Below are 14845 nucleotides of genomic sequence, written 5' to 3'. Positions count from 1 at the left end.
ATTTAGCCATTCTACAATGTATACATATTTCAAAACATCATGTTATATACCATAAACACATAGGATTTTTGTTAATTAAAAATAATTAAATAATAAGAAAATGATGTTCGCCTTGTATATGTACTATATACTGCATCTTTTGTACTAGAAAAAAATTAAACACTCTAATTGTAATTTGGTACAAAAACACCATGGAATATGCTATTTGATTTACTAATATGTACACAAAATATCTATATTTCATTTAAATTAAAAGAAATAAATAGGTATTTTATAATTTAAGAAAATTGTTGTGCTGGCTTCGGCAGCACGTATACTAAAGTTGAAAGTATACAGAGAAGATTAGCATGGCTCTTGCGCAAGCATTACACACAAATTTGTGAAGTGTTCAACATTTTCATAAATAAAAGAAAGAATTGTAAATAAGATACATTAAAAAAAGAAAAGTATTTTTAGAGAGAGGCTCATCAGCAAAGTACTAAGACACTGAGGACATAAATACAAAATCATCTCAACTTGGAACTGCTTGTTTCTCTTTTATGTATTCTAGATGAAGTTTCTATACCATCTTTCCTTTTATTTCTATAAAATTCCACCTAGCTCCCCTGAGCTGTTTACTTGCTCTATTTTACCCACTCTGACTCTCTCTTTGCATTTCTAGCTTCTAAAACTTCATCCTGCATCCTCTCGATGTCATCTTGGATTCTTTTCACTTTTCAAATATACTTCTTTCAAACCCATGTAGGAAGGACTCATTCCTTTTTGGGTAAATGCATTTCTGGGCTTCAAACACTATGCAACTTTGTCTCCTGTGCCTACATAATATCCATAGGCTTGGCCTGAGAAGACCAGCCAGTCTTATCTATTTTTATAATTAACAACCTCATTACCTTTCCAGTCCACCCTTCCCACTATTTCCGGGTTAATCACTGTACAATACTACTTTATTATGTTATCTCTTTCCTCTTCCCCTGCTGGACAAAAACAGCACGTAACTCCTTAATGCTCACAGAATAAATGTCAGAATAAGGCTATACTCATAAATGAAGGAAAAATAGATGATCACTAAATAATGTCATAGGCACAGGCTAAATAGTGTGTACGCAAAAATGAGTAAGATACTACAGCACACCTCAGTAGTGAGGGATTCTGATCTCCAAGAGTTAACTTTGACACATGATAAGAGCTATATGCAAAAAATTACATTTACAAAGGAAAACAAGGATTCTTCTGGGGCATGTAAGAAGATACTGTTGGGAACACTTCTCAGAGAAAGAAACACCATTTTTCTGATCTCAAAGAGATTACCAGACAGTTAGACAGACGATTGTCATACAAAGCAATGCTTTACATTTCTTGAATTCAGAGGGAGTGGATATTATTCTCTAGGTAAAGGTTCATGGAGAAGGTGAGACTTCAGCTTAACTTTGAAAATAAGAGTCAAATAAAAGGCAGGACTTGAAAGAATGTTTCAGGTAAAAAATGGTAGCAGCAAGAAGCCCATATTGAACTGCAAACCCTGTACAAAATTTTAAAAAAAGCAAATAGACCAGTTTGATTAAAAAGAAAGGATCATGCTCATAGATACTTGGAAACTCAGAGTTGGGAAGAACTTAAGAGTCATTGTAACTATTCTCCCTCCCTCTTGGGGCCAGACTGTAGATTAGCTCTTAGGATGAACTGTCTTTCTCCCTCCCAAATACTAGTACATTTAACAAAGGTCCAGATACAGTGACCTCTAGCACTACATTTCTGGTGCTCATCAGAACAACTCTTCTCAAACACAGCATTTAGAAATATACATGAGATAGTTACCTTTTAATTATTATTAATTTATATATCTTTTAATTACTTAGAAATAATTCAGTGGTCATATGAAAGACATATTGCTATTTTCTAATGTGGCGTAATAACCCAAAACTTGGAATCAGCAATACAAACAGGAAGCATTAACTTCAGACCAAAAAGACAACAACTTCAATTTTTTCTTCTGGTAAAATTATAAAAAGGACAAAGAAGGCTGGGAGTCATGAAATCTTGGAATTACCCTTTGGATAGAATTTCACTGGCTCACTATCAGTCACGAAATATCAATTTAAGGCTTATTGTCACTTACATGCCCTTCCTTCATACATTTATTTTTAAAATAGCCATTCTCTGGAAGCCTCTCCTCATTCCTTATCCATTTCCTCTATCCTTCGCTGTTATAATTTATTTAAATAAAGTAGTAATAAACTGACTATGTTAAGAATGACAGGTACTTTACAATATAAGTCTCAGCCATGCCCTTCAAAAACATGTGGAATGAGACCAACCTAGATCCAAACAGTTCCACAGACCTTTACATCACACGTGGATGATCTTGGTGGATAATTAGCATGAAAATCTTGTTTGAGTGGCAATGGATTAGTTGATCTGCATTATTACTAATGGGGTGGTGAACGCTTTTCCTCTACAATTCTGGGCCCCAACTAAAGCACCAGATAAACTGTCACATAAATCCGCAAGACATAAAAGCACACATGGAAAATGCCTATTAGCAGCTCTCATTATTATCAAGAAACAGCACGTTACCACCAAGCCCAGGGCAAACGTAAACGTGTTTGTCATCCCTTTAATGTTTTAAATTTTGACTTTTTTTTCTTTATACAGAATCATAAAGCTCAACTGGCAAGGGATTGGGCAGGGAAAGTAAGACATGTCTCTTCTCATAAAATCAGCAGAGGCATTCCATGACCACACAGAGCACTCAGCACGTGTGTCATCAGGCAGAAGTGGAAGTTTTGATATTGAAAATCCCAGCTGCATATTTCTAGCATGAGGGGCTTGGATCCAAGAAAAGAACGTGGTCCTGTCCCTGCTAGAGATCCAAGTACGATACTCCATGCATGTCAGACGGGTGTCTCAACAGCATCATCAGAGCAGGGCAAGGCACAGGGCTGGATGGACTTTTTAACAAGTGAAGATGAACTTTACTGTCGCAAATGTCTGTGCTGATTCAGTTTCCCTTTACAACATGTTCACTGGGACTATTTTTTTGCCCTGTAAATGATATTGGATGATTTCCACGCATGTAGCAACTATTAAATACAGTGGCAGCCATATTAGATGCTTTACTTATGCGTTTCTCTTCTTCATAAGATTTTAAATTAGATTATTCTCTGCCTGTATCCTCCATTGTTTGGATAATATTTATATATCTCCCATTTCACAGATGTCTTCTAATTAGAATTCTACCATACAACAAGAAGTAATAGTATTAACAATACTTTACACATGGAATCTTTTGCATCTATCTACAAATCTGCAAGGAAAGTTGGTATTTCTTCTTCTTAAAATCATTATAAAAATCCAGTCACTCATTTATTTAACAAATATTTATTGAGCACCTAGAATATGCAAAGCTCTCTGCCATAAGCTGGAACAAAACAAACAGTGAATAAAAACAAACAAAAAGCCGTACTTTCATTGAGTTTACATTCTAGTGAGAAGAGATAAATAAAGAAATAATAAGTAAAACATATGGTATGTCAGGCCAGGCGCGGGGGCTCACGCCTGTAATCCCAGCATTTTCGGAGGTCGAGGTGGGCAGATCACCTGGGGTCAGGAGTGCGAGACCAGCCTGCCCAACGTGGTGAAACCCCGTCTCTACAAAAATACAAAAATTAACCAGGCACGGTGGCAGACACCTGTAATCCCAGCTACTCGGGAGGCTGAGGCAGGGAGAATTGCTTGAACCCGGGAGGTGGAGTCTGCAGTAAGCTGAGATCTCACCACTGCACTCTAGCCTGGGCGAGAGCAAGACTCAGACTCTGTCTCAAAAAAACAGAAAAACAACACACACACACACACACACACACACACACACAAAATATATGGCATGTCAAATGATGGGGCAGACACTGCCTCTGTTTCTTGATATCTGATTCCCCTATTATTCTGACCACATGAAAATTATATGTCTCCATCTCTTGAAATTAGTCACAATCATGTAACTAATTCTCACCGGCAGATTGTGCACAAAAGGGACATAAGCCACTTCCAGGTCAATTCATTAAGTTGTTGGTGCCAGACCCTCCAACTCTGTTCTTCCTGTCCTGCAAGGAAGCAATTGATCAGATGGAGTCTGGGTCTTGAGAAACTACAAACAGAGGCCCTGGTAAACATGTGATTGAGCAAAAAATAGATGTTTCTGTGTTTTTAAGCCTTTGAGAGTTGGGGGTTTGTTGCTGAGACACAATCAAGCCTAACCCAACAAGTACAGGTTGTGATAAATGCTGAGGAAAGTAAAGCAAGGAACCAGGAGGAGTCAGGGTGGGAAGGGGCACAGTTTTTGATAGAGGGGAGGCGGCTTCATTTTAGAATAAAGCCCTGAAGGAAGTGAAACAGATAATGATCATAATGCACCATTCAGACATTTGGAGGAAGAACATTCTAGTCAGAAGGAACACCAAGTGCAAAGACCCAGAGAAAGGAACATGCCTGGTTACTGTGGCTATAGGAAGATGAGTGTGGAGAAAACAGGAAGAGGTGAAGCTAGAGATAGCTGGGCCAGATGGATAGGGTCTTAGAGGACATTGAGGGAATTTGGCTTTTATTCTGTGATGGTAAGTTATTAGAGATTTTTGAGCAGAGAAATGATTAAAATCTGATTTATATTTTTACAGAATTACTTTGGGTGCTGTGTTGAGAATATTCTAAGAGCCAAAAACAGGGAGACTATTTAGGAAACTATAGCAATAATCCAAGTAAGAGATGGTGGTAGTTTCAATCAAGGTGGACGATAATTTGAGTAAGAAAAATAGAGAAAAAATTTCTTGATAAAACTTGAAAGCAGAGCTAAAAATCTTGTCGATGAATCAAAAGAGAAATTTATGAGGAGCTACAGATGTCTCCAGTTTTATTGACCCGAGTAATGGAAAGATAGAGTTGTCTTCAGTTGAGTTGGGAAAGACTACAGGACAGGAAAATATGGGGTAGAGGCATTTAGAAGCTAGGTTTTGAACAGGCGAAACTTGCATGTCTATTAGAAAACCAAATAGAGATATTAAGTAGGGAGTTGGATAAATGGATCTGAAGTTGAAGGGAGTGGTCAGGGCTAGAGATATAAATTTGGAACTTGTTGGTATTCAGACCGTATTTAAAGTCATAAGACTAGATGAGATCACCAAGGGAGGGAGAGCAGATAGAAGAGATCCAGGAACTCAGTCCTGGGACACTCCAATTTAAGAGACTGGTAAAATGAGTATGAATCAGCAAAGGAGACTTAACAGCAGCCAGTGAGAAAGGAGGAAAACCAGACAAATGAGGAAACTTGAATCCAGAGATGTTAAACTACTTGCTAAGGGAGAATCAAACCTTAAATTTGACCCTGGCTCCCCTGCTTACAGCTCAGCTCCTGGTGCAGGGAAATTGTGAGGTACTTAGTGTACCTGTTTATTATTACTTGTGGACTCTATCATTAAAATAGTCTAAGTCAGTTATTCATGGATTGATATATGGTAAAGATAAAGCATCTGGTTTTAATCCTTGGAGATTCTTGATATTTAGAGCTGGAGGAAAATGACAAAACCAGCGACACTGAGAAGTAGCTCATGAGGTAAGAGAAAAGACAATAGAGTTTTGGAATCCATAAGGAAAAACATGTGTATCTTATGAAATAGAAAGTGGACACTATCAAATGTTGTTGACAGATTAACTAAAACAAGCGCAGAGTTGGAACTCATCCCTAATGGACTATATTCTGAATATAAGACAATGAGTTTGATTGTAAGTCCTCACCTGCTGGTGAAGAAAAGAAATACATTTATTATTTAAAAAATTGTCCAAATTGAGAAATATGTGGCTAGTGCTAAAAATAATAAGTTGACCAAGAAATGAGAAGGAGAACAAAGAAGAGATAAAGTGAGTGAGGAGAAACAAAGCAACAGTTGGAACAAGTATTTCCTTTCTGCCTTGCTTCATTAGAGTGAATGTACTTTGAGGATATACTTAACCAGAAGGATAAGCAACAGTATTTTATCCAGGACAATTTTACCACGTGATAAATATCCTGTAATGTATACATTGGGAAAACTAATAAAAGGAGTAAGGCATACCTGCAGTTTTAAAACAGGAATATATTATGAAGGTGTCCTAAAACTTTCGTAAAACATTGAACTTCTGGTTTCCATTTAGGATGTAAACATTACTTCCACCTTTGCAACAAACAAAAAAGAAAACAAAACAACCTCCAAACAGTCTTCAAATTTGTAATGTTTCTAAAACTCATCAAAGAGCTAAAGTTGCAGAGAAAAAGGAAATCAAACAACCATATCCAAAGAGAGATGCCACTGGATGCTATAGAAGCTAGTAAGATAAATTTGGTTAAAATGTTTAGTGAATTCCTAAAAGCCTGGAAATGTAGACTATCATTCGAATACAGAATCCCTGAGAATCAAGGACACAAAGGGAGTTTTTATCTACTTGTGGGCTCTTCACGAACCTCATGGTTACTTACAGAAAAGATCGGAAACAGCAAGAGAGTTCTGAGAATGCCTCCCATGGACATTCTCAAAACCACCCAGATCCTTTTATCTTTCCTATGGAGCATAAGCCTAACCCCACAGGGGAAGAACAACCATCTTGTTGCTCCTGGGCATAGGTGAAGATCCACTGCAGCCAGAATCAGGGAACATGAAACATGCTCTGTTCCTAAGGGAGGGATGGGAATATCTTCTGGCCAGACCATTACAAACCTTCCACAGAGAGGAAGAGACCCCACTCCTAAGACCCAGAACATGGGGCCTCCTTAAGAATAAGGCTGAATCAGAACAACAAAAAGACTCCTCAATGTCCCCTATCAATCGGCTAATAATCATTGCATAACAAGTAGCAGCAGTCTACTGTGGAGGGGAGCATTTAAAGGTTGGAGAAAAACGTTCTTTGGGATGTAGGCTCAAAGGGAAGATCCAAAGCTGAGGGTAGGGTAGAACAGACATTTAAAAAAATACTCTCTGGTAAATCAGTCTTGACTTTACAAGACAATGCTACAGAAATTTGAGGCCTGTGGTGCACTGGGGTAGCCACGGCAACAACATAATGCAAACTCAGCTCAACTAATGACCCAGTTGTCTCAACCTACCACAGTAAAGGCCTAACAAAAGAAAATGCATGTAAATTTTCAGCCTTAAATCTATTTCCCTCAGTGTCTACTGTCCTACATAATGTCTATATATGACTATATAAATGTCAGTTTTTTAAAAAAATATATATTTGCAAAGAACCAAAAGAAAAAAATTATAACACACTGTCAAGAGACAAATCAATCAACATAACCAGAGTTTGATATGACACAGATGTTGGAACTATTACATGGGGAATTTAAAATAATTATGATAAACATGCTTAAGGCTCTTATGAAAAAGGTAGACAGTATGCATACTCAGATGATAATTTCAGAAGAATAAAAAAGAATAAGAAAGAATCAAAGTGAAATATCAGAAATGAAAAAATAATAGAGAGAAGAACAAGGAATGAAGATTTTTTTTAAGTAGGGCATTCAAGAGGGGTAGTATGAACGAGGGCAACATGCATGTAATTGGAAACTCGGAAGACAAAGAGAGAATTGAACAGAAGAAATGTTTGAAGAGAGAAATACTTGAAGAATTTTTTAAAACAAACACACACCAAATCACATATCCACATCATCTTTAAACTGCTGGAAAAACAAAAACTGGAAGATGACCATGGCAAAAAGACATATTACAGACAGAAGAATAAAATACGTTAAAGAGGAAGATTCTTATAGAATATCTGCATAGGCTCAATCTAATCATGTCTCCTTAAAAGCAGAGAACTTTCTCTGGCTGTGAGCAGGAGATATGAGGCAGAAAGGACGTCAGAGAAATTCAAAGCATGCAAAAGACTCAACCCATAATTGCGGACTTCGAAGATGAAGGAAGGGAACCGCATGACAAGAAATATTGGTGGCCTCTAGAAGCTGAAAATGACTTCCAGCCAACAGTCAGCAAGGAGGCAGGGTCCTCATTTAACAACCAGGTGAAACTTACTTCTGCAAAGAACCTGAATGAGCCTGGAATTGGATTCTCACCCTCTGGCCGTCACAACACCCCAGCCTCCAGATGAGAGCCCATGCTAGCTGACACTTTTATTTCAGTCTTGTAAGACTTGGAGCAGAGAAACTAGCAAAGCCCACCCAGACTTTTGACCTACAGAGCTGTAAGATAGTAAATTTGTACTGTTTTAAACTGCTAGGTTGGTGGTAATTTCTTATGGCTGCAATAGAAAACGAATATAGTGTCTTTACATCAGACCACTCAAAGGCAGCCTTTATAAATAGTAAGGCACAACAAAGGCAGCCCTAGTACCAGCTAGGCTAAAGAAAGAAGTGGCTGGGGCCTGATTTCAGGCACTGAAATACTATCACCAAATATACCTCACCCCAGCTGCTCACCATCACGCTTGAATTTCCAATTTTAAATCACAGCATCAATTTTAGAGACACAAGCTACCTGTGTTAATAACAAACAGAAAATTATCAAGAAATGCTCTCTCCCAGGGCTCAGGTAGAAATCACACATACTTAGGAAGTGAAGGATCACTGCAGGATGGAGTGAGGTTGACAGCAATAAACACTATTCAAAAGATCAAGAAATGAAATGATCCCCCATTTCGAAAGAATGAGAGGGATGGTCAGATACAACAGTTGATGGGATACCAGTGAGAACATAATATGGGCAAAGGGGGAGAAAACTTATCCTAATTCATAATTAGAGCTATATCAAGTTGTGAACCCAGATACAGATATTATTACTGCTACTATGATGCAAAAAGTCACACTCTTGTTGTGCAAGATTCCATGTGTTATAAAAATTGAACTTTCTATTAAGAGATTTCTATATAAGTCAGCCATAAAATTACCTTCAATAAATCTGTTCCACTTCCAAAGGATCCCAGTCTTTAACCACAGCCTCTTCCTGCTTGTTAAACTACTTTCTCCACACTCTTAGACATCATTGAAAAATAGCCTTCATGGATGTTTTTTACTTCCTCCCAAACTAGCAGCCTCTTCCATGGTACATGATTAGATTCCAGGGCCCATCACTGCAATAATCTTCTTGCCAAACCTCCAAATGCGTAGCTTACTTTTTTCCTGTCACATCCTTCTAGAGATATCTCAACTGTGGATGAGCCCAATAATCTCCTTTCATGGCACCTGCCTCTAAGTGGCAAACTCTTCTAGAAAACATCACATGGTAGAGAAGATGGTATAAGTATAAATTCGTGGTCATTAATCTCAAGTGGGTCCTCATTCCTTTTGCCAAGCCATTCTCATCTTCTCCCATAACTTGTCAAAGTTTAGCCCTTTCTTCTGACTTCTGTCTCCTCACTTGGCAGACTCTCTCTTCAACAGAAAATTGAACTCACTGAACAGAAACTCCCTCAAATTCCCACTTTTGAAGCTATAAACCTGTCTACGTCAACACCCATCCCTCTCCTTTCTTGTTCTGCATAACAGGAATTGGCTGTCCCTTTATCTAATTACTCTGTCTATACTCTACATCTTAGTGATTCTCCTTTTTTCCTTAGGAAAATTGCACTATTCAATGAGTTTCTTTCAACTTGGTCCTTATCTTTGACAGTTAAAACACTCAAATCTCGCTTATCTTAAAAAACAACAGTAACAAAACATTGTCCTCATCTGACCTTACATGCTCTTTCAGCTCTTGCTCCCTCTTCTCTCCTTCTATTTCCTTCTCCCTTCAGTCCACTATGAAATAGCTTCTGTGTCAATTACACAAACAAAACACTCCCTGTAAGGTCAGCAGTGACTTTACTAGATTCACTAGATACTCCTCATTTTTACTTAAAGATTAGCATTCAACACTGTTGACTACATCCTCCTTCTTCAAATATTCTCCCACTTCTCTGACTGCTCATTTCTGTGTCTCTGTAAGCTCAAACTCATCTACCTGTTCATTATATAGTGGAGGACCTTGGGACTCATTCTGAAACATTTTTTGGTGATTACATTGATTTTCATGACTTGAACTATCACTTATACATTGACGGCTCCTAAATTTGTAGCCCTAGTGCAGACCTAATCCCTGAGTTCTAGACTCTTATATGAAACAGCCTACACAGCACTGTTCACTAAGAAGTCTCAAAGGCACCTTAGACTCAATAAATCTAACACTGAAGTCATAATTTTTAGCCCTCTGTCTGACTCTTTTCTAGTACAGGAAATAACCATCACTCATGTAGTGATGCTGAAAACTAACCACTGGTAATACTGATTCTGGGTCAGGTACTGTATATATATGTTAACCCATTTAATCTTTTTTATAACTATGATGTGGCTACTAGCATCATCTCCACCTACATTTCCAAGATGAGAAATGGAGGCTTACAGTGGTTAAGCAATTGGCCCAAGATCACACTATTACTAAGTGGCAGGGTTGGGATTTGAACAAAGGCAAAGTTATGATTCACATTCTCAACCACTACATTTTTCAATGCTCACTATATGTGTAGGCTAGAAACCCAGGAGTCATCTTTGATGCTTTCTTCTTTTCTCCTCAAATATCTGATTGTCAAATCTGTATATTTTCACCTTCTTTATATCTTACACATTTATTCCTTTTTTACTTATCACCACTAAATTACTACTAGTAAGCATGAGTAGTCCAAGCTACCACTATCTCTTACTTCAGCTACTATGATAGACTCTACGTTGGTAACCAGAGACGTCTTTTTAAAAAATAATTCAGAACATATAGCTCATGTTTAGGACATTTCAACAGTTTCCATTGTTCCCAGATGGTGACTAATAATTTCGATGTAGTTGACTCTCCAATGTATGAGTTAGCCCCCGTTTCTTTTTCTCTCCAGGTTCATCTCTAAGCCCTCTCTGCTTAGTTGCTGTGCTCCAGTAGCACTGGGTAGCTGTTATTTCCACCCACTTACCTGCTCCATCCACAGTAGGGTGTCTGTTCAGAGTTGATCCCTCTCCCAGGGAGGCCCTGATTTCACTCCCGTGAAGTCATTCACTAACCAGCCCTGAAAGTCCTCAGTTAGTTAACACTCACTCATCCTTCAGACTTGATTCAAGAGTTCCTTTCTTATAAAAGCCTCCTCTGACATCCCAGGCTCCAGTTGGTTTCTCTGTTTTTAGCCCTCCTTCACAAATACATTCATCTTAGTTTGCATTATTCATTTACTATACTATTAATACAGGAGTTAAGAAGAAATCACTTGGGCAGATAATAAGGGTATGGGAGTCCTAGGTAAGACTTTTCCTTTTGATGAAAAGCAGCCCCAAGTCCTTTTCTAGCAAAAAACAGCCTGCAAGGTTGGAGCTTGCCTGGTTGAATGCCAGCAGGAACTATGGACTAGGTATGTTCAAGATGGCGGCTCCATCTTCTCTTTCTTTGTCAGTCACTTGTACAGTAAAGAGCAGACAAGATGGCGCCGATCAACTGGAAAGCCATTTGCATAATAAGATTAGGGTTGGGGGACCAGCCTTCCTCAGACGCTATGTAAATGTCATACCTGATCAAACTAATATGTGAGCCCTGCGTAAATCAGACACCACTTCCTCAAATTGGACTATATATTCCGGGGCATCCCCGCCAGCGGGTCCTTTCTGCTCAGAGACCCCTCTCTCTACGGAGAGCGCTGTTGCTCTTTCTCTTCTGCTTATTAAACCTCTGCTTCTAAACTTGTATGTGTCCCATGTCCTAAATTTTCCTGGCACGCAATAACGAACTCCAGGGTATATACACCAGACAGTGTAGCCACTTCACTATTATGTGTTTAACCTCTTTTTGCCTCACTAGAATGTAAGCTACCTGAAGTCACAATTGTCCATTTTTCTTCACTTTAGTATTTCTAATGCATGGGTCCTGGCACACAAGAGGCACCCAACAGCCCAGAAATCTCAATTAACCAAACAGCATCCCAGCAAACTTCCAAAGTTGGTCCCAGGGGGTAAAATTCTATAGACAAAAATTTTGGCATCCTCCTGTTTGTAATTTCTGCATATTTCCCCCAAATTCTGGCTTCTGCCCTCACTGGTTGTACCAGTCTCTCTTCTTTAAAGCTTTGATTGGAAAAGATCTGAAGAGCTAGTTCCTATTGAAGTGTAAAGACACATAAAGAATGAAGAAGTTTCTTATGTCATGATAAAGTTTTGTATTAATAAGGAAAACCAAATTGCATTATTTAAGTTCTAATAGTATAAGTGAAGTGATCAGAGAGAACTTTCGAGTGGAGCCTTCTTATTGAACCTTTGCTGCTCCCTTTCCATACCCAACTCTCCTTCCACACATAAGCCAACTCTTTTCAGTAAGAGTTCAAACCTTGGACATCTGAACTAGCAGAATCATGAATCTAAGGTAAATCCACATGAGGGGCCATGACCCTAACTCATCTCAAATGCCATCTTTCTCAAGTCCCATCTGCCTCAAGGACTAAGAAAATTTAGAAACCTTATGGATGTTGTGACAAAATTTTGGGCCATTCAAACCATTAAACATTCCAGTTTATTTAAATATCAGTGTTTATAAAAGAAAATCAACTCTATAGTTTTAATAGATGCCCTCCAGAATGGCCAATTATTGCTAAACCAAAGTACATCCTATTAAATTTGTTACAGCAATGATGTGAAAACATGGACAGCCTTTACTCCGAATAAAACAAAACAAAACAAATAACAGAGGAAGAATTCAATTAACCATCAGAAGGGGTTTTAGTAAGGAAAGGACTGAGTTTATATATCATTAATTTAAACAAAGTTTATTGAGAAACTTCTGTGTACCAGGCATTAATCTGGGTGCTCTGAAGAATGGAATCATGGTGTGTTAATGGTGGCCTTGGGGATCGTAACAGACGTGTGTGTGTTAGTGTGTTAGTGTGTGGTGGTGTGTTGGTGGTGGCCTTGGGGATTGTAACAGATGAGGTCAGCAGAGGCTAGATTGTGACGTGATTTGCCAAAATGCCACAGCTGGGGATAAAACAAAATCCTTGTCCTCAGCCTGCTCAATTCATGTTTTAGATGATTTTTACAAATGATAAAATGTCCATTATTTGGACATTTGATCCAATAATGATCTTTCCTTTATTGTAGAAAGATGTGAAAAGCATGAATGCTTTAAGGGAGGACTTCAACCAAGGGCAAAGATGAGCCCCAAACAGTCCATGAATCAGGCCCAGTTCTGTGACTAGCTTAGGTTTCCCCGTACGTTGATCCTAGGAGACCTAAATGAAAGCACGATCCACTTCATAAGCCTGAGAATGCCTCTGTTCTCCAACCTGAAGTGGTCACATTGGATTCATAACACTAATTGTTTCCATAGTGCACAGCTGTTATGTTGAAAATAGAGAACCATGACTTCATGTGTGGACTATGAATACAGACAAGAGATCTGTTATCAATAAACCCAGTTTCTCTAATTTGATCATCTAGCTAACAGGGTAAGACCTTCATCCGTCACTTTAGCTTTTGCCAACTTTTCTCTGGTGAAGTGAAGGAAGTGAGGCAATGCTATCTCTGAATTTCATGCTCTAAAAGGCAAACTATGGTCCATGGGCCAAATCCAGTCCACCACCTGTTTTTGTAAAAATAGCAGAGTTGATCATGAAACATACCATATGGCCCACAAAGTCTAATGTAGTTACTATCCAGTCTTTTACAGAAAAAAATTTGCTGACCCCTGCTTGAAAGTAAAATAATTAAACAGCAACAAAATGTAAGCAGATTCTCCATTGTCACAAGGGTGTATTGCAAATGAGAAGTTAAGGTGGTTTGTAAAATATAGTTTCTTACTTCATTAAATATATGAACTACAGCAAATATTAAGTTACGGGAATTTAAAACATGTAAAGATTCAAAATACCTCCCCTGATCCATCACACATAAAAAAGATTAATGTGAGAACGTCCTTCTTCTTCTTCTAGACGTAAAGTATTATTTGAGATGTCAGGATTGATGGCTTTGTATTCATGATTATGTCCCTAGGAGACTACGTGCTACATCTCCGTACCACACCCCTGTGATGAGCACAGAGTCCTACACAAAAGAACTTCACCATGTTATGTGTGCAATAAATTTTAAAGTGCTAGAATTTGTAAGGCTTTTTTTTTTTTTTTTCAAACTGAAGATTACTCAGATATGGGAGACTTACTTTGGCAGACCCAGGTCTGTTTTTGATTAGCAGTGTAATCATGGTTAACTGACTTAATGTTCCTAAATCTCAATTTTCTCATCTGTGAAAGGAAAGGCTTGAACTGTATACCCTCTGGGGTTTTGTCTCTGATTTCTGACTAATAAAGGTAAATCTTTTTGGAGTCCTATCAATTCCAAGTGATAGCTCAAGTTTTGCTACATTAACATTTTGTTAAATCAAATACTATTTGAGGGCCAGGTGCAGTGGCTCACACCCGTAATCCTAATACTTTGGGAGGCCGAAGCAGGTGGATCACTTAAGGTCAGGAGTTCATGACCAGCCAGGCCAACATGGTGAAATCTCGTCTCTGTCAAAAATACAAAAATTAGCCAGGTGTGGGGTGGTGGGCACCTGTTATCCCAGCTACTTGTGAGGTTGAGTCAGGAGAATCACTTGAACCTGGGAGGAGGAGGTTGCAGTGAGCTGAGGTCGTGCCACTGCACTCTAGCCTGGGTAAGAGAGTGAGACTCTATCTCAAAAATAAAATAAAATAAAATAAAATAAATATTATTTGAGATTGATGATGTTTCAGACATGTTGGGCCTCTCAACCTTTTGGAGCACTAATATTACAAAGAACAATTTAACTTGTGAATATGCAATAAAAATTATTCCAAT

At 38.3% G+C, this 14845-nt stretch overlaps 1 protein-coding gene and 1 long non-coding RNA gene across 2 annotated transcripts in view; one reads left to right on the top strand and one right to left on the bottom strand.

Annotated features, from left to right (window-relative positions):
- Positions 1–14845, bottom strand: part of LOC105553778 (target of Nesh-SH3-like) — a 148790-nt gene that overhangs the window by 108084 nt on the left and 25861 nt on the right. The gene's annotated exons all lie outside the window — the stretch shown is intronic.
- LOC105553762 lies at positions 2653–14123 on the top strand. Its single transcript, XR_001008213.1, has 3 exons — positions 2653–2691; positions 3215–3315; positions 13960–14123. It is a non-coding gene; the product is annotated as an uncharacterized LOC105553762 (long non-coding RNA).

Source organism: Mandrillus leucophaeus, unplaced genomic scaffold (genome assembly GCF_000951045.1).
Source record: "Mandrillus leucophaeus isolate KB7577 unplaced genomic scaffold, Mleu.le_1.0 Scaffold608, whole genome shotgun sequence".
Classification (NCBI taxonomy): domain Eukaryota; kingdom Metazoa; phylum Chordata; class Mammalia; order Primates; family Cercopithecidae; genus Mandrillus; species Mandrillus leucophaeus.
Note: the sequence above shows the minus strand (reverse complement) of the source record. Positions and strands in the feature narration are given on the sequence as shown.